Raw genomic sequence first — 21,035 nt, forward strand, 5'->3', positions numbered from 1 at the left:
GCATAACGTAAACTCAAATCCAGTGTCTTTTTTTGGGAGATGAATTCCCATGCACCTCTTCACACCCACACATGGGTATACGCTTACTGATTTTGGCTATTTGCTCTTGTCCTTCTCCTTCTCCTCATCCTCCACCATCATATCACCAGGGTGACCGTGGTCTGTGATGCAACCCCAACATAATATTTTAAAGGGTGATTATGATGCCCGTAAAAAAAAAATTGTTATTCAGTATGTTCATGTATACCCTCAGGGGTAAATGTTTGTCAGCCCATACACTTAGTCCATGGGCATTACAAGTAGAGGATACCCGCTCCTTTCTAATGGGAACATCTTTTATGAGTCCCTCCACGTCTCTTCCAAGGGGCATTGGAGTGCCTCCCAATTTTTGGCAGCCCTTGCATTCACTGCATAGGCCAACACTTTGGGAGACCCACTTCCTAAAAATGGGAACATTGTTTTCTGGAGGCCCTCTGACCTCCACCTCTCTTCCAAGGGGCATTGGACTGCCTCCAAATTTTTGGCAACCCTTGCATTCACTGCATAGGCAGACACAATGGGAGACCCACTTCGTAATAATGGGAACATTGCTTTCAGGAGGCCCTCTGACCTCCACGTCTCTTCCAAGGGGCATTGGAGTAAGTCCAAATTTTTGGCAACCCTTGCATTCACTGCATAGGCAAACAGTATGGGAGACCTACTTCCTAATAATGGGAACATTGTTCTCAGGAGGCACTCCTCTAAGTCTCTTCAAAGGGGTATTGGGGTGCATCCAAATTTTTAAAGTGGTATCGAGGTGTGTCCAAATATTGGGCAGCCCTGACACTCACTGCATGCGCAATAACAGTATAGGAGACCCACTCTTTAGTAATGGGAACAATAAAACATAGCCGGCTGATGGCTCTCTAAGAATAGTGAGGGCCGACTGCTGGCACTTTAAGAATAGTAAAGGCCGCCTGATGGCCCTATAAAAATAGACTTTGTGATTTTCAGAGTCCCTCCTTCATAAATGAAACATGATGCGGCTGATGATATCTCACACACCACATGGCCAGAATAGGTTGTAAAATGTTAAAATGACATTTCCTGGTGAATGCATTTGTCACGGTTGAAAGCAATGCAAAAGTGCAAAAACACATCAAAAACGCTATGTGTGAACATAGCCCAAGCTGTGGAGGAGTATTTTTGTTTTTGGATATTTATTTTGCTTTATATACAAGTCATTACCCTGGAAAAGATGTTCCTTAACATATTTCATTTTGGTTTCATTTTTGTATGTTTTATTGTGAGTCCGTAAAAGTGGCGTAATACCTCTGACAGCGTTATTGACAGAAGTGACCTGGGAGTCAGAAATGCTTCCAAGCGTCTTCCCCATGCTGTTCCCATGTCATTTGAGCACTGTTCCCATCGATTTGGGCAAATTTTAGGCCCTCTGCAGACCGCCGGGAGGATCCGCCTGAAAAAGGCTCGAGTTTCACATAGACTTACATTGGGCTCGTTGCTCGGGTCGAGCACCCGAGTATTCCAATGTGCTCGACCCGAGTATCGTGCACCCGAGCATTTTAGTGCTTGCCCATCACTAGTGGCAAGTCCTGCTGGAGAATTAAATTTCCATCTCCAAAAAGCTTGTCAGCAGAGGGAAGCATGAACTGCTCTAAAATTTCCTTGTATATACTGCGCTGACTTTGGTCTTCATAAAACACAGTAGACCTACACCATCAAATGAGTTGGCTCACCTAACCATGACTGACTGTGGAAACTTCACACTAGACTTCAAGCAGCTTGGATTGTGTGCCTCTCCACTCTTCCTCCAGACTCTGGGACCTTGATTTCCAAATGAAATGCAAAATTTACTTTCATCTCAAAGCAACACCTTAGACCACTGAGCAACAGTCCAGGTCTTTTTCTCCTTGTCCCAGGTAAGACGCTTCTGGCGTTGTCTAGTGGTCACGAGTGGCTTGACACAAGGAATGCGACACTTGTAGCCCTTGTCCTGGATACGTCTGTGTGTGGTAGCTCTTGAAGCAATGACTCCAGCATTAGTCCACTCCTTGTGAATCTCCTTGAAATGTTTGAATGGCCTTTTCTTGACAAGGCTGAGGTTATCCCGGTTGCTTGTGCACCTTTTTCTACCACACTTTTTCCTTCCACTCAACTTTCCATTAATATGCTTTGATACTGCACTCTGTGAACATCCAGCTTCTTTAGCAATGACCCTTTGTGGCTTACCCTCCTTGTGGAGTGTGTTAATGACTGCCTTCTGGACATCTGTCAAGTCAGCAGTCTTCCCCATGGTTGTGGAGCCTACTGAAACAGACTAAAGGACCTTTTTCAATGCATAGGAAGCCTTTGCAGGTGTTTTTTGGTTAATTATTCTAATTTACTGAAATAATGACTTTTTGACTTTTGTATTTTCATTGGCTGTAAGCCATAATTCTCAACATTAACAGAAATAAACACTTGAAATAGAGCACTCTGTAATGACTCTATATAATACATGAGTTTCACTTTTTGGATTGAAGAACTGAAATAAATTAACTTTTTGATGATATTCTAATTTTGTGTGAAGCACCTGTACATATAGCCCTATCTTGTAGTATTTTACTCCTCTCAACCTTCTGTATACAACATCATCCTCCAGTTTATCACTACTTTAATGCCCCTGTATACATAACCATCCTGCAGTATATCATACCTTTCAGCCTCTCTATATACAGCCCCATACTGCAGTATATCTTTCCTTTCAGCCCAGACCAGTAGTACATCACTCTGCCTCACATATACTTCATTATGCTAACTTCCAGCCGTCCAGTAGCAGCTTAAGTGGTGGAGCAGATATCTGATGTCTCTCTTTTTTGCCATCTTTGTTAACAGTATCTGCGACCACAGGCTGCTGATACTGATACAAGAGTTGCATTAAGTTATAGCCCACTGCCATGCTGGTCCATCTGATATTTGTCAGAATTGCCAAGAAGGTCAGTCCAGCCCCTCACTGAGATTAGATATCGTAGTTCAATTTTACTTGTAGATGCACTAAATGTAGAGCTTTTGGGGAAGAAAGTGGTTCAATATACAGAATGACAATGTTCATATTGCATTTGTGTTTCTATGCAGAATCCAGGTGCGTTGGATACTCTACGCAGATCATGTGATAAGCACATTAAAGTAACCCTCCACCTTGATACTGAAAATTGACTATATGTTTATCATTCAACAGAAGAAAAAAATCACTTTAAAATAGGCTGTGCTGCTAGAAGAATGTCTCTTGCTACAAGAACAGTAGATGAAGGTTCTTTTTATTGGACAACGCGTTTCTACTCTGATTTTCGGATCTGTTGGTTTTTCTACCTGAAAAATACATCAGTACGGTGTATAAATGCTTTGTCAAATAAAAAGAAGCTTCATCTACTATTTTTGCAGCAAGAGACATTGTTCCAGCCAAAAAAAACTAATTTACAATGTTTTTTTTATATTGTGAATTTTACCTGGGGGGCTTCCCTCAGTCATGAGGCAGCAGCATATGGACCTTTTAGACTGGCGGTTACCAAGCTACTCCCTAGGTGAGCCTTACCTTATTATTTTACTATTTATCTTTGTTTTTAATAGGGTCACCCTTGTGCGCTCTTCCCCGTCATAGCTTTTTTCATATGTTCATTTATCATTTAATGTTACCCTACGTAGAGTGCCTGTTCACACCCGCTGTCTCCCTCTCTTATATTTGAATTCCATTTCTCCTGTTTCCAAGATGGTTGCTACTGTGGCATAAGGAATGCAATGGTAGGTCTACACAACATCTCCCATGCCTTTTCTATTCCACAGCTGAGGAAAGACAGATAAGATAAAGTTTTGACTTAACACTCAAGATTCATGTTATGCAAATGTCTAATTAGCTCATATTCATAAGATCTAAAAGTGTATTAATGCAAGAAAAGGTTCTGCTTCTTTTAGGTTAAATTCTCACACATTTTTGAGAAAAATGCCATGTTTGTCTATCTTTCCTGCCCTTTATATAGTTACATAGGTTGAAAAAGATCTATCAGGTGCAACCTTTCTCCACCAATTATACATTTTTGTCACTAAATTATCTATAAATTACAATGTTAAGAGCAAAAAATCCAGCCCTTTTTTAAAAAGCTGTTATAGGTCTGCCATCACTACTTCTTGTAGTAAGGCATTCCACAATCTGACTGCTCTAGCTGTAAAGAACCCTTTCTTATTTAGCTGCCAGAATCACTTTTTTTCCACCCCTAATGAGTGCCCCCTGGTCTTTAGTATGGTCTTTTGAAGGAATAAGTCATGTGCTAGACCTTTGTACACTTGTATTATACATACAAACAAGATCTCCTCTGAGATGTCTTTCTTCTAAGCTAAACAAACCCAACTTTTCCAACCTTTCATCATATGGGAGGCCTTGCAATAATCTAGTTGCCGCCTTTGAACTGACTCTAACTTCTTAATATCCTTTTTAAAATGTGGAGCCCAAAACTGTATTCCATATTATAGATGTGGCTTCACAAGTGATTTATAAAGGGGTAACAATACGTTGGAATCACTGGATTTTATTTCTCTTATATACACCATAAAATATTTTTGCTTTTGCAGCTGCTGCTTGACATTGCGTACTGCTGCTCAGCTTACTTCTAACCAGAGTACCCATTTCCTTGTAACAGCTTCTTTGCTTTGATGCAAGGTGTTAAAGTCTATTATTGGAATATAAAATGGACTACAAACACAGATTTTGGTTTGTAGTGTTTTTTTAAGTTTCTAACAGATACATTCCATCAAGAAAGGAAAACACCTGTTATAAATGTAATAAAGTAAAAAACAAACAAAAGGTTTTCTGTGAAAAAAGGTGGAATACAATTTAATTTTGAAGTGTTTTTATTTTTACCTACTGGAAAATAGGTAATGGAATCATAATCCCATAGATAAACATATTAGCTATTTTATTCTTTTACATTAAAAACAAAGGTAATAATTGAAAGCAGCACCTTTCAACGTCATTGAACAATTTTTATATAAAATGAATCTTCATAAAGCTAGATACATTCATAAATACTTTACATTACTTCTAGAGATATCCACTGATTTATTAGGCCCCATTTCATGCCTCAGATATCTGTCTTGATTTTTGTCAAAAAACATCATGCTTTTTTGCCCTCAATGCTGTTTTTGCTTCTAGTCCTCACTGGGTGAGTATAATGATTTTTTTATTTTATTCTTAGTTTTACACCAGGACACAGCCGGAGCAGAATACTACTCTCAACATTGTCCCTTGCTCGCGCTGATCACAGAGCCAGCAGGTGACAATGATGAGGGCAGCATTCAGCACCCGACACTTGGGAACAGTGCTAACTGTACCGCTGATTCCCAGGCGCCTGTATGTGTGATCCTGATGCGGCACATAGGTGGCACACGGACACGGATATCTCCTGTACTGTTTTTTTCAGTACCAGAAATATCTGGACGTCTGAAAGAGGCCTAAGTTTGCTTTTACATGAATATGGCCTAACCTTATTTGCATTCAGTGGGTACGGAAAGTATTCAGATCCCTTTAAATTTTTTACTCTTTGTTTCATTGCAGCCATTTGGTAAATTCTAAAAAGTTCATTTTTTTCTCATTAAAGTACACTCTGCACCCCATCTTGACTGAAAAAAAACAGAAATGTAAAAATTTTTGCAAATTTATTAAAAAAGAAAAACTGAAACATCACATGGTCATAAGTATTCAGACCCTTTGCTCAGTATTGAGTAGAAGCACCCTTTTGAGCTAGTACAGCCATGAGTCTTCTTGGGAATGATGCAACAAGTTTTTCACACCTGGATTTGGGGATACTCTGCCATTCTTCCTTGCAGATCCTCTCCAGTTCCATCAGGTTGGATGGTGAACGTTGGTGGACAGCCATTTTCAGGTCTCTCCAGAGATGCTCAATTGGGTTTAGGTCAGGGCTCTGGCTGGGTCAGTCAAGAATGGTCACAGAGTTGTTCTGAAGCCACTCCTTTGTTATTTTAGCTGTGTGCTTAGGGTCATTGTCTTGTTGGAAGGTGAACCTTCAGCCAAGTCTGAGGTCCAGAGCACTCTGGAAGAGGTTTTCATTGGTACAGAGGTACTTGGCCGCATTCATGTTCCCTTCAATTGCAACCAGTTGTCCTGTCCCTGCAGCTGAAAAACACTCCCATAGCATGATGTTGCCACCACCATGTTTCACTGTTGGGATTGTATTGGGCAGGTGATGTGCAGTGCCTAGTTTTCTCCACACATACCCCTTAGAATTATCACCAAAAAGTTCTATCTTCGGCTCATCAAACCAGAGAATCTTATTTCTCATAGTAACATACATAGTAACATAGTTTGTAAAGCTGAATAAAGACTTGCGTCCATCAAGTTCGACCTGTTAGTTCTGTAATTGCTAAAGTTGATCCAGAGGAGGGCAAAAAACCCAAATGATTTGGCCAATCTTCACCTGAGGAAAAATTCCCTCCCGACTCTGAAACCAGCAGTCAGAATAAATCCCTGTATCAACCTACTATTTATTTTATTTTTAAGTATATGCTGAAATCTGCCTGGTATCTAGAAATGCATCCAGTCCCCGCTCAAATTAACTCAAATTATACCAACTTACCCTTACAAAACCCTAAAAGTGGCAAGAGCAGTGTAAGAGATCAAAAAAGTAGCACATTTTTGTGCAAATATAGCATTGCAACATGTTTTACAAATTTTGGAAGAAAAAAATACTTTAATACATTCCTTCCACTTTTCCATGTGGCAGCATTGCCATTTTTTGCACCAAATTTATCAAATTGTTGCATAATGTTTGATGAATTTGCATCTCAAGATTACAATTTTGTGAAGAGCTGTTTTTCCACTTTTTACAACACCCCTTGTGTTGTAAAGGACAGCATAAAATTGCAAAATACGCAAATTTTTGCTTTAAAATGACATCCCACACAATTTGCAACTTTAAGCTAGAAAACTGATGCCAAAACATTGCTAGTAAATATTTAATCATCTTAAAGAAGTTGTCCACTACTTGGACAACCCCTTTTCATTCCCCATGTTTTCCCCTGTTAAAATAAAAAAGCTTATACTCACCTCCCATGTGCGTTCCTGGGGCTCAAGTGAGATTGTTATGACACATGAGTTGTGTGCCGAATCATCACTGTCTGCACCTTCAGATGTATAAGTAATTAAGTGAGTGGCCAGCGGTAGCTCTAACTCCCTCTTGATTACTTATACATCTGAAGGCAGGGACAGTGATGCCAGCACTGATTGGGCACAGGGCTTACAAGTTATAACAACCTCATGAGAGCCCCGGGGACACTGATGGAACGATGCCAGCACAGGAGGGGTGTATAAGTATTTCATTTTAACGGGGCCAAACATGGGGAAAGAGAAGGGGTTGTCCAACCCCTTTAATAAATTAAGCTTACATTTTGTATTACTGGGAACCTGTCATACAAATTTTATATCACAAATAGTGTTGAGCATTCCGATACTGAAATATCGGGTATCGGCCGATATTCGCGGTATCGGAATTCCGATACTTAATTCCGATACTTTTGCAATATCGTATACCGGAATCGGAAGTTCCCATAATGCAATGAGCCAGTTTCATTTTATTCAGCCAATGAGGATCCTAAGAAGTGTGGGCACATCCTGTTAGGCATGTAGGCATCTTAACTAATGGCATGGCTGTGATTGGCTGCTGAAATGATGTCATGATGCACTATAAAAGCCACCGCCGCCATTTTCAGCTCACTCTGCTGTGAATTCAGTTAGGGATAGGACGCTGTTGTTCTGAGGGACAGTTTTAGCTACCTATTTGGTCTATTCTGCTTTACCCAAGCTACTTTATAAATCGCTGTGCCTTGCAGCGCTAGTGCACAGTTCTCTGTGCTGTTCACCGCTGTCTGCAAGGTCTCTGTGTGTGAGTGCAGCTCACCCTGTAGTGTGTGCTTCAACCACGTCTGGTTGTAGTGCACTCAGTGTGTGTCACTGCCTCATACATTGTCCTTTTTTGCTACTTCATAATTTTTCCTGATTTCTCCTATTAGTGTGGTGGTTCCATCCCTATTCAGCTACATTGGTTCAAAACACACTATATAGGAGTAGTTAGAGGAGCCCTTCTGCAGCATTGTGCCCTGCAGCCCCAGCCAGATGAGTATTAGCCTATTTTTTGTAGCCTCATCTATTGCATTGTAGGTTACCTTCCTACATTGTGATAGCTACAAAAAGTTTGTGATACTATCGGTATTACATCTTTGGGCACATCCAGTGTCTTTTTGTGACAAGAAAAACCTAAATAAAGTTCACCAAACACTCCACTTTACAGTTGTGTAGGCCACATTAGCTCATATTAAAGTCTAGTCCACACTTTATAAAATTAGTGTTTTTTATACCTGTTAGCAGCTGTTCAGGAATAAGCACACTAAGCCCTTAGTACTTTTCTGCCTATCTTTATCAGTCTACCAAGATGAAGAAGGCAGGGAGTAAGGCATGTGGTCGTGGTCATGGTCGTGGGCGTGGAGTTTCTACAGGGAGAGGACGTGAGGATTCTGTGCCTGCAGGGAGAGGATGTGGAGATTCTGTGCCTGCTGCGGGCACCAGTGACTCAGCATCCCCCAGTTTTACCAGGGAACAGTCCTTTATGCACAGCTTTGTAGGAGCTAGCCGTAACCCACTGCTGCGGGAGGACCAAATTGAAGCCGTTGTCGGATGGATGGCAGCTAACGCATCGACTTCAATTAGTTCCAGATCCTCTCAGGTCCTGAGCACTGAAGAGCACCCATCTGTCTCTTCACCACCTGCCAAATTGCCCAGGCAGTCAGAGAGCCCTGGACAGGAGCCATCTCTACTTCTGTTCTCTGAATCTCTTGGCTTGGAAAGAGGGGGCCAGCCAAGCAGAATTCGAGAATTTGAAGAAGAGGTAGTATGCTGTGATGCACAACCGTTTTGTCTCTCTGAATCTGAAGAGGCGGGTGGGCCAGTGCCTATGGTCAGCAGCACACCTCAGTATGCATCTGATGATGAGACTCAGGTGCCACTTTCTGGTGCGTACTCTGCTGTCGAGACTACCCAGGAGAAGCAGTTGTTTGAAGAGGGTGGTGTAGATGATGAGGTCCTTGACCCGTCATGGCGTGAGGGACAGGAAGGTGGTGGGAGTAGCTCTGAGGAAGAGATTCCCCGAACAGCCCAAAAAGGAGGGAGAGGGAGGGGGCAGACTTGGTTGCCTGTAGCCTTCACTTCGGCACCCATTAGGAGCATGGCTCTTCCAAAATCCAAAGCGGGCGCTCCCAAGACTTGCAGTGCCTGGTCCTTTTTTGACACAGTTGCAGATGACATTTGCTTTGTCAAATGCAAGCTGTGTAATCAGAAGGTGAAAAGAGGGAAAATTGTCAGCAACCTCAATACCACAAATATGTGGAAACATGTGCGGACCAAGCACGTGGTGGAGTTACAAAATCACACTGAAGACCTGGGCCAACCTACAGCGCCACCTACCACCTCTTCAGCTCGTGTTGTAGCCTCTTCCTCCAGCTCACACACAGCTGGTTCAGCTTCCTCACAGGATCGCCATGGAAGAATCTCTGGCACTGTTGTTCAGAGACACAGTGTAATTCCACCCACAGCACCACGTTCCCAGTCATCCTCACACTCCCAGGCCAGTCTAGAGCCATCGTTAGCACAGGCATGGGAGAAAAGGAGCCCATACTCGGCAAACCACCCCCGAGCACAGGCTCTGAATGCTGGCATTGCTAAACTACTGGCCCTTGAAATGCTATCATTTAGGCTGGTGGAGACTGACACCTTCCGTAACTTTATGGCATTGGCAGTCCCACAATACAACGTGCCCAGCCGCTTTTATTTCAGCAGGCAAGCAACATCATGTGGAGGGAAAAATTAAACATGCGCTACAAAACGCCGTCAGTAGCAAGGTCCACCTGACCACCGATGCGTGGACCAGTAAGCATGGACAGGGATGATACCATTCCCTCACTGCCCATTGGGTAATTGTTGTGAAGCCGGGTACAGATCTTGAAAGTGGTGCTGTACGTGTTCTGCCAACTCCAAGGATTGCAGGAATCCAGTCTGTACACATTGACTCCTCCTCATACTCCAGTTCCTCTGAATCAGCGCTGCAGGAGCCGTCACGGTCTACCTCCACATCGACCCGTGAACGGTTACCTGTTATGATGACCGATATGAGCACAGTCGTGGCCAAACATCAACAGGCCGTATTAAAATTAATTTCTTTGGGGAATCGAAGCCACACCGCGCAGCAGCTCTGGAATGTCATCAAGCAGCAGAGCGACGTGCGGTTTGTGCCAGCGAATCTCCAGCCAGGCATGGTAGTGTGTGACAATGGCCGAAATCTGGTGGCAGCTCTGGGCCTAGGCATCCTCACTCACATTCCATGTCTGGCACATGTGCTCAACTTGGTCGTGCAGAGTTTTTTGAGCGACTATCCGGATCTTGATGCACTGCTTCACAAGGTCCGCATAGAGTGCGCTCACTTGCGGCGTTCCAGCAACGCAAGATCACGCATTGCAGCTCTGCAGCGCCGATTACGTCTTCCGGAACATCGCATCATATGTGACCTACCCAACAGGAGGAATTCAACGTTACATATGTTGGAGAGGTTGGTGAGCAGCAGGCAGCAGTAATGGAGTACCAGCTGCAGCAGGCGCAAACAAGTCGCAGTGCGCGCCGTTCACACTTCACCACCACTGAGTGGGCCTCTATGAAGGACATTTGCCACGTTTTGCGTGCCTTCGATTATTCCACGCGGATGGCGAGTGCAGATGATGCACTAGTCAGCATGACTATCCCCCTTATCTGCCTGCTTGAAAAAACACTGCAAGCACTAAGGGACGATGTTTTGGAAGAGGTGGAGGATGAGGAGTCACAAATGCCATCTGCTTCTCTACAGTCTGCGCAACGTGGTTCCTCACAAAGGCCGAGGCAGGGGACACTTTGTGAGGAGGATGAGGAGGAGTCAATGGATGAGGAAGACATCAGTCCAGAGGAGGGAGGTACACAATGCTCTAGTAGTCAGTATCTAGAGCGAGGGTGGGGTGATGCAGAACAGGCAGAGATCACGCCTCAAGCAGGGGACAGCGTTTCTTGGCCAGTTGGCAGTCTGCAGCACATGGTTGATTTCATGCTGCAGTGCCTGAGAAACGACCGCCGCATCGCCCACATTCTCAACACGGCTGATTATTGGGTGTCCACCCTCCTAGATCCTCGCTACCGGGACAACTTACAAAGCATCATAACACCGTTGAACCGGGAGCGTAAAATGCAGGAGTACCAAGACGCACTGGTGCATTCCATCATGTTCTCCATTCCAACCGAGAGCAGTGCTGCTAGTGCTTTACAAACCAGCTCAGTGCGTCGAGGCAGTGGAGGAAGCTCTGCACAAAGAGGGAGCAGAAGCAGCGCCTCAGCACAAGGCAAGACCAGTTGGCGCTCAGAAGGGCCGTCTGCACAGTCAACACTTGCTGCCATGTTATTGGGGTTCAGTAACGTCAGCTGTTCCCCTGCTGTGCGTACGGCAATTTCTCCTGCTCTGTCCACATTCTCACTACTACAGATTTTAAAGTTGCTCCAATTACACCTCTGGCTCCTCTGTTTTCAGTATGATCCTTGAGCTCCAACACCGCCAGTTGGCGCTCGGAAGTGCCGTCTGCACAGTCAACACTTGCTGCCGTGTTTTTGGGGTTCAGTAACGTCAGCTGTTCCCCTGCTGTGCGGACGGCAAATTCTCCTGCTTTGTCCACATCCACTGTACTACTGATTTAAAACTTGCTCCAATTACACCTCTGGCTCCTCTGTTTTTAGTATTTATCCTGGGCTCCAATACCGCTAGTTGCTGCTCAGAAGTGCCGTCTGCACAGTCAACGCTTGCTCCAGTGTTATTGGGGTTCAGTAATGTCAGCTGATCCCCAGCTGTGTGTCCGGCAAATTCTCCTGATTTGTCCACATCCACTGTACTACTGATTTAAAACTTGCTCCAATTATACCTCTGGCTCCTCTGTTTTTAGTATTTACCCTGGGCTCCAATACTGCTAGTTGCTGCTCAGTAGTGCCGTCTGCACAGTCAACGCTTGCTCCAGTGTTATTGGGGTTCAGTTACGTCAGCTGATCCCCAGCTGTGTGTCCGGCAAATTCTCATGCTTTGTTCACATCCACTGTACTACTGATTTAAAACTTGCTCCAATTACACCTCTGGCTCCTCTGTTTTTAGTATTTACCCTGGGCTCCAATACCGCTAGTTGCTGCTCAGAAGTGCCGTCTGCACAGTCAATGCTTGCTCTAGTGTTGTTGGGGTTCAGTAACGTCAGCTGATCCCCAGCTGTGTGTCCGGCAATTTCTCCTGCTCTGTCCACATTCACACTACTACAGATTTTAAAGTTGCTCCAACTACGCCTCTGGCTTCTCTCTTTTTTTAGTATTTACCCTGGGTTCCAGCACCGCCAGCTGTTTCCCAGCAGTGTCTTTGGCACGGGTACTCCCTCCTGCCCAGCCTGGTTCCAGCACGCCAGCTGTTTCCGGGTAGTGTCAACGTCACTTTGCCTCCAATGCGTTGTCCTGTCATGTTGCGGTCGGGTTAGCCGACTCTATGGTGCCTGCAGTTTAGGTGACTCCTATGTGGACTGCGGGATCTGGCAATGAAGGCTGGTTCCATAGTGCCAATAGGACAAGCACCCCCTGTAGGACTGTGGGTTTTGGTAACTGCGGCCGGCTCGCGGCCTTGAAACTTTTTTTTACATGAGTACCATCTGCTACCCATCCGCGTTCCAGTACCGTCAGCTGGTTCTCGGCAGTGCCTTTGGCTTAGGTGACTCCTTCTCGGTATCCAAGTTCCACCATCGTCTGCTGGTCCTTGGTAGTGCTTTCTGGCACAGGTACCTCCTGCTTAGTAACCGAGTTCCAGTACTGTCAGCTGGTCCTCGGTAGTTCCATTGGCTCTTGTACCTTCTGCTACCCATCCGGGTTCCAGTACCGTCAGCTGGTCCTCGTTAGTTCCATTTGCTCGTGTACCTTCTACTACCCATCCGGGTTCCAGTACCGTCAGCTGGTTCTCGGCAGTGCCTTTGGCTTAGGTGCCTCCTTCTCGGTATCCAATTTCCACCAATGTCTGCTGGTCCTTGGTAGTGCTTTCTGGCACAGGTACCTCCTGCTTAGTAACCGAGTTCCAGTACCGTCAGCTGGTCTTCGGTAGTTCCATTGGCTCTTGTTCCTTCTGCTACCCATCCGGGTTCCAGTACCGTCAGCTGGTCCTCGGTAGTTCCTCAGCCTTCTTTCACCTTCTGCTACATTTCCAAGTTCAAGCTTTTTGAAATAGTTCTTGGTAATCACTCTGGATCTCCCTGACGAGGACCCTGAAGACGAGGACCCTGAAGACCACCCCGAAGAAGACGAGGACCCTGAAGACGAGGACCCTGAAGACGAGGACCCTGAAGACCAACCCGAAGAAGACGAGGACCCCGAAGACGAGGACCCTGAAGACGAGGACCCTGAAGACCAACCCGAAGAAGACGAGGACCCCGAAGACGAGGACACTGAAGACGAGGAACCTGAAAACCAACCCGAAGAAGACGAGGACCCCGAAGATGATGACCCTGAAGACGAGGACTCTGAAGACCACCCTGAAGAAGACAAGGACCCTGAAGACGACGACCCTGAACACGAGGACCCTGAAGACGACCCCAAACAATACGAGGACCCCGAAGACGTTAACCCTGAAGACGAGGACCCCGAAGACGACGACCCTGAAGACCACCCCGAAGAAGACCACGAAGATGACCCTGAAGAAGTTGACCAAGAGAACAAAGAAGAGAAGACAACCACCAAGATACAGAAGAACAAGAGACAGAAAACCAAGAAGCAGAAGTACAAGAAGCTGCCGAACAAAAAGCGGAAGAACATTAAGCATAAGACTAAAAATCAGAGCAAAAGATAATATCTAAATTATAAGCAGAAGATGACTAAGCAGTGTATGGGGGTGAGTCCGTTCCTCCTCGTGGTGCCCCTGGAAAAGACCTGCTGCTGCAGGCCAAACTGAACGCGGACAAATCCTGTTGTAAATCTTTTGTGACGGGCAGAACGAAAGGTGTAATGTTCAAACTTTTATAGATAACAACTACAGGAATGCCTGTCACAAATAAGAATATGATGAAGAAGAAGAATATGAAGAAGATGAAGAAGTAGAATATGAAGAAGAAGAATAGTTGAATAAGAAGAATATGAAGAATGTAAAAAAAAAGAATAATACAAAGAAGGTGAAGAAGAAGAAGATGATGAAGGTGAAGAAGAAGTTGATGAAAAAGATGCTGATGCTGAGGATGATGAAGGAGAAAGTGTGGGAGAAGTAAAAAAGAAAGTGAAGAGCATGGAAGTAGTGAAACATAAATATCTGACAAAATATAAAAATACTTAACATTGTCAATATTTCCGTAACTCAGAACGTCTTAAAAAAAATATTAATTCCTGCTATTCCATTTGATTGGGCTAAACCTCTATGCCTTTATTGTCTCCCCCACCTCCCCCAATACATTCTACATTATTCTTAGTTGTTTTCCTTCATGTAGAATTAACCTACAAGGAAAGAAAGGGTTTATTTTCATTCCGATATTTCTGTCCCATTGACTTGCATTGGTTTCCGGTATCGGAATCGGCGATATCCGATACTTTTGGGGTATCAGTCCGATCCAATCCGATCCGATATTTCCCGATATCGGAAGGTATCGCTCAACACTAATCACAAACTAATAGCTTGTAAGGTACAGGCCCTTTCATGCAGATTAAATCCATACCTTGGTTGTAAAAATCTGTTTTACTTTTTCTGAGAAATCCGGCATTAACACCATATGCAAAGCAGCAACAAGTGCTTCAGAATGGGACATTGCACTTGAAGCTGTCCTGCTCTCCGTCTTTATTCCCCGCTTGCCGACTGTCACCTGTGTCTGATTGACAGGTCAATGGAGGCAGGTCAATAAAATAAGAGTGACCAGTCATATATATCACTACTAGATTTCTCAGAAATGGCAAAAGTTATGTACAATGGTGTGAAAAAGTGTTTGCCCCCTTCCTGATTTCTTATTCTTTTGCATGTTTGTCACATTTAAATGTTTCAGATCACAAAACAAATGTAAATATTAGACAAAGTTGACACAAGTAAACACAGAATGCAGTTTTTAAATTAAGGTCTTTATTATAAAGGGAAAAAGAAATTCAAACCTACAGGGCCCTGTGTGAAAAAGTGATTGCCCCCTAAACCTAATAACTGGTTGGGCCACCCTTAGCAGCAACAACTGCAATTAAGTGTTACGATAACTGGCAATGAGTCTTTTTCATCGCTCTGGAGGAATTTTTGCCCACTCTTCTTTGCAAAATTGTTGTAATTCAGTCACATAGGAGGGTTTCAGAGCATGAACCGCCCTTTTAAGGTCGTGCCAAAGCATCTCAATCGGCTTAAGGTCAGGACTTTCTCTAGGCCACTCCAAAGTCTTAATTTTGTTTTTCTTAAGCCAGGGTGGACTTGCTGGTGTGTTTGGGATCATTGTCCTGCAGCATAACCGAAGTGCACTTCAGCGTGAGGTCATGAACAGATGGCCAGACATTCTCCTTCAGGATTTTTTGGTAGACAGCAGAATTCATATTTATCACAGCAAGTCTTCCAGATCCTGAAGCAGCAAAACAGCCCCAGATCATCACACTACCACCATATTTTACTGTTTAAATTATGTTCCTTTTCTGAAATGCTGTGTTACTTCTACACCAGATGTAATGGGACATACACCTTCCAAGAAGTTAAACTTTTGTCTCGTCTGTCCACAGAGTATTCTTCCAAGAGTCTTGGAGATCATCAAGATGTTTTCAGGCAAAACTGAGACTAGTCTCTATGTTTTTTTTTACTCAGCAGTGGTTTTCGTCTTGGAACTCTGCCATGTATGCCATTTTTGCCCACTCTCTTTCTTATGGTGGAGTCATGAACATTGACCTTAAAGAAGTTGTCCACTACTTTTCAAGAGTCCCCCAATATATTAACCCTATGATTATAAGACGTTTTGTAATTACCTTGCTGTGTCTTTATTACCTGATAGCGGCACTATCCTGGGGCACTCACAGGCATCACGTGACCCCGGCTTTTCTTCCGCTGATGTCACGTCAAGTGAGGCATGACATCAGTGACACAGTCCCTGTGGTGGATGCTGGGTTGTGGGCACTGCACGCTTTCCCAATGAATGAGGAGAGGGAAAGTGCACGGTAGAACGCAGCACTGAGTCATGCCCGGCTCCAGCCGGAACTTGACGTGACATCAGCGGATGTCAAATCTGGCTGCAGCTGGGGGTCACATGATGCCTGTGAGCGGCCAAGGATAGCGCCGCTCACAGGCAATAAAGACACAGCAAGGTAATTACAAAAAGTCTTATAATCAGGTATATATATCTCACTCCTCTGCTGTGTGTTACCCCTTGTGAAATCTGCATTGTACCTCCATGTTATTTTCAATGCTCTGCAGCTAATCACAGGTATATATATCTCATTCAGCTAAGTTGTTTAATCCATGATACTTTAAGGTCATCACACTTACTTTAAAAGTTTATGATCCATCTTGAGTTGCCAGTCTGTTTTCTTTATACCGTTTTATTGTCTCCTGTTGTTTTAAGCTAGTTGATTGATTGCTAAAGAGTTAAATCTGTATAGATCTTAGCAGATACGTTGCTATATATTGAGACATAGTAAAGGGGCAGCATTTATGCAGGGGCATTTATGCATATAGCATTTATGCATACTTTATCGAAGTGCCATAGTTTATCAAAGTGCCTCGGCAGTTAGATAAGGCAGTTGGACAGGGCAGGAGACAGGTAAGACATGCAAGACAATTAAACAAACTTGCTTCCAGGTCATCTGTTTTGCTAACAATATTCACCATTTTTATTTGTGCCATTTACGTTCCGGCTGCTACAATCATCCACATTCACCATTCTTCATTTTCTGCTATTTTTTCAAGGGTTTGAAAGGAAGTAAAATAATAAATTACATTATGCTCAATTCTAGACCTCTGTTTCAGCTCCTCTGCACTGGTTTTCAGTTCTTCCGGTGCTCCCATAGGCAAAACCAAGGTGTAGGCTTGAGCCCAGCTATGTGTAGCAAAAACACTCATCTGCTATGAACCCCGACCGCTGAGCAGCACTCATAGCAGATCAGCTATTACAACCACAGGAGTCTCGTGCAGACCCCGGATTGTCATGCCAACCCATAGGCGGCCCACGGTCATGTGACAGGTGCCCCGATGAGCGTGGTTTGTGACATGCTTCTGGTGTGGCTATGTTAAATGCCAGGGGACACAGGTCTGGCCTTTTGAGCTGAGCACTCTTAATCCTTGATTAAGAGCGTACAGCTTGAAACGCCTACACCTGTGTCCCCCCACCATTTTTTCCCCCACCCCTCTCCCTCTTTTTCTCTCCCCGATTTTATTGAAATGTTTTGTTGTTACATATTTTAAATAATGCAATTAAAAGTCATATTTTAGCATTTTATACCATGGCGGATGCAGGAATTCTTCTTCTCTACGTTGCTGGGTACAACAGGCAGGTAAGTAGCAACTACCTGCTTGTTACTGTTTAGACACTATTTTTTTGTTTTAATAAAGCCCAAGATATACCCTGTAAGGACACAAAATAGTATAACACAAAAAGGAAAATAAAATTGTGTTAGGCCATAGTCACATGTCTATGTTCACACACATATGTGAAAAAAGGTTCCGGAAGTGCCGTCTGCACAGTCAACACTTGCTGCCGTGTTATTGGGGTTCAGTAACGTCAGCTGTTCCCCTGCTGTGCGGACGGCAAATTCTCCTGCTTTGTCCACATCCACTGTACTACTGATTTAAAACTTGCTCCAATTACACCTCTGGCTCCTCTGTTTTTAGTATTTATCCTGGGCTCCAATACCGCTAGTTGCTGCTCAGAAGTGCTGTCTGCACAGTCAACGCTTGCTCCAGTGTTATTGGGGTTCAGTAATGTCAGCTGATCCCCAGCTGTGTGTCCGGCAAATTCTCCTGATTTGTCCACATCCACTGTACTACTGATTTAAAACTTGCTCCAATTACACCTCTGGCTCCTCTGTTTTTAGTATATACCCTGGGCTCCAATACCGCTAGTTGCTGCTCAGAAGTGCCGTCTGCACAGTCAACACTTGCTCCAGTGTTGTTGGGGTTCAGTAACGTCAGCTGATCCCCAGCTGTGTGTCCGGCAATTTCTCCTGCTCTGTCCACATTCACACTACTACAGATTTTAAAGTTGCTCCAATTACGCCTCTGGCTCCTCTCTTTTTTTAGTATTTACCCTGGGTTCCAGCACCGCCAGCTGTTTCCCAGCAGTGTCTTTGGCACGGGTACTCCCTCCTGCCCAGCCTGGTTCCAGCACGCCAGCTGTTTCCGGGTAGTGTCAACGTCACTTTGCCTTCAATGCGTTGTCCTGTCATGTTGCGGTCGGGTTAGCCGACTCTATGGTGCCTGCAGTTTAGGTGACTCCTATGTGGACTGTGGGATCTGGCAATGAAGGCTGGTTCCATAGTGCCAATAGGACAAGCACCCCCTGTAGGACTGTGGGTTTTGGTAACTGCGGCCGGCTCGCGGCCTTGAAACTTTTTTTTACATGAGTACCTTCTGCTACCCATCCGCGTTCCAGTACCGTCAGCTGGTTCTCGGCAGTGCCTTTGGCTTAGGTGACTCCTTCTCGGTATCCAAGTTCCACCATCGTCTGCTGGTCCTTGGTAGTGCTTTCTGGCACAGGTACCTCTTGCTTAGTAACCGAGTTCCAGTACTGTCAGCTGGTCCTCGGTAGTTCCATTGGCTCTTGTACCTTCTGCTACCCATCCGGGTTCCAGTACCGTCAGCTGGTCCTCGTTAGTTCCATTTGCTCGTGTACCTTCTACTACCCATCCGGGTTCCAGTACCGTCAGCTGGTTCTCGGCAGTGCCTTTGGCTTAGGTGCCTCCTTCTCGGTATCCAAGTTCCACCAATGTCTGCTGGTCCTTGGTAGTGCTTTCTGGCACAGGTACCTCCTGCTTAGTAACCGAGTTCCAGTACCGTCAGCTGGTCTTCGGTAGTTCCATTGGCTCTTGTTCCTTCTGCTACCCATCCGGATTCCAGTACCGTCAGCTGGTTCTCGTCAGTGTCTTTGGCACGGGTACTCCCTCCTGCCCAGCCTGGTTTCAGCTTGCCAGCTGTTTCCGGGTAGTGTCAACGCCACTTTGCCTCCAATGCGTTGTCCTGTCATGTTGCGGTCGGGTTAGCCGACTCTATGGTGCCTGCAGTTTAGGTGACTCCTATGTGGGCTGCGGGATCTGGCAATGAAGGCTGGTTCCATAGTGCCAATAGGACAAGCACCCCCTGTAGGACTGTGGGTTTTGGTAACTGCGGCCGGCTCGCGGCCTTGAAACTTTTTTTTACATGGGTACCTTCTGCTACCCATCCGGGTTCCAGTACCGTCAGCTGGTTCTCGGCAGTGCCTTTGGCTTAGGTGCCTCCTTCTCAGTATCCAAGTTCCACCAACGTCTGCTGGTCCTTGGTAGTGCTTTCTGGCACAGGTACCTCCTGCTTAGTAACCAAGTTCCAGTACCGTCAGCTGGTCCTCGGTAGTTCCATTGGCTCTTGTACCTTCTGCTACCCATCCGGGTTCCAGTACCGTCAGCTGGTCCTCGTTAGTTCCATTTGCTCTTGTACCTTCTACTACCCATCCGGGTTCCAGTACCGTCAGCTGGTTCTCGGCAGTGCCTTTGGCTTAGGTGCCTCCTTCTCGGTTTCCAAGTTCCACCAACGTCTGCTGGTCCTTGGTAGTGCTTTCTGGCACAGGTACCTCCTGCTTAGTAACCGAGTTCCAGTACCGTCAGCTGGTCCTCGGTAGTTCCATTGGCTCTTGTACCTTCTGCTACCCATCCGGGTTCCAGTACCGTCAGCTGGTCCTCGGTAGTTCCTCAGCCTTCTTTCACCTTCTGCTACATTTCCAAGTTCAAGCTTTTTGAAATAGTCCTTGGTAATCACTCTGGATCTCCCTGACGAGGACCCTGAAGACGAGGACCCTGAAGACCACCCCGAAGAAGACGAGGACCCTGAAGACGAGGACCCTGAAGACGAGGACCCTGAAGACCAACCCGAAGAAGACGAGGACCCCGAAGACGAGGACCCTGAAGACGAGGACCCTGAAGACCAACCTGAAGAAGACGAGGACCCCGAAGATGATGACCCTGAAGACGAGGACTCTGAAGACCACCCTGAAGAAGACAAGGACCCTGAAGACGACGACCCTGAACACGAGGACCCTGAAGACGACCCCAAAGAATACGAGGACCCCGAAGACGACGACCCTGAAGACGAGGACCCCGAAGACGACGACCCTGAAGACCACCCCGAAGAAGACCACGAAGATGACCCTGAAGAAGTTGACCAAGAGAACAAAGAAGAGAAGACAACCACCAAGATACAGAAGAACAAGAGACAGAAAACCAAGAAGCAGAAGTACAAGAAGCTGCCGAACAAAAAGCGGAAGAACATTAAGCATAAGACTAAAAATCAGAGCAAAAGATAATATCTAAATTATAAGCAGAAGATGACTAAGCAGTGTATGGGGGTGAGTCCGTTCCTCCTCGTGGTGCCCCTGGAAAAGACCTGCTGCTGCAGGCCAAACTGAACGCGGACAAATCCTGTTGTAAATCTTTTGTGACGGGCAGAACGAAAAGTGTAATGTTCAAACTTTTATAGATAACAACTACAGGAATGCCTGTCACAAATAAGAATATGATGAAGAAGAAGAATATGAAGAAGATGAAGAAGTAGAATATGAAGAAGAAGAATAGTTGAATAAGAAGAATATGAAGAATGTAAAAAAAAAGAATAATACAAAGAAGGTGAAGAAGAAGAAGATGATGAAGGTGAAGAAGAAGTTGATGAAAAAGATGCTGATGCTGAGGATGATGAAGGAGAAAGTGTGGGAGAAGTAAAAAAGAAAGTGAAGAGCATGGA

This window comes from Phyllobates terribilis, unplaced genomic scaffold (assembly GCF_046119375.1).
Source record: "Phyllobates terribilis strain yellow unplaced genomic scaffold, ASM4611937v1 Scaffold_1__5_contigs__length_1240528914, whole genome shotgun sequence".
Classification (NCBI taxonomy): Eukaryota; Metazoa; Chordata; class Amphibia; order Anura; family Dendrobatidae; genus Phyllobates; species Phyllobates terribilis.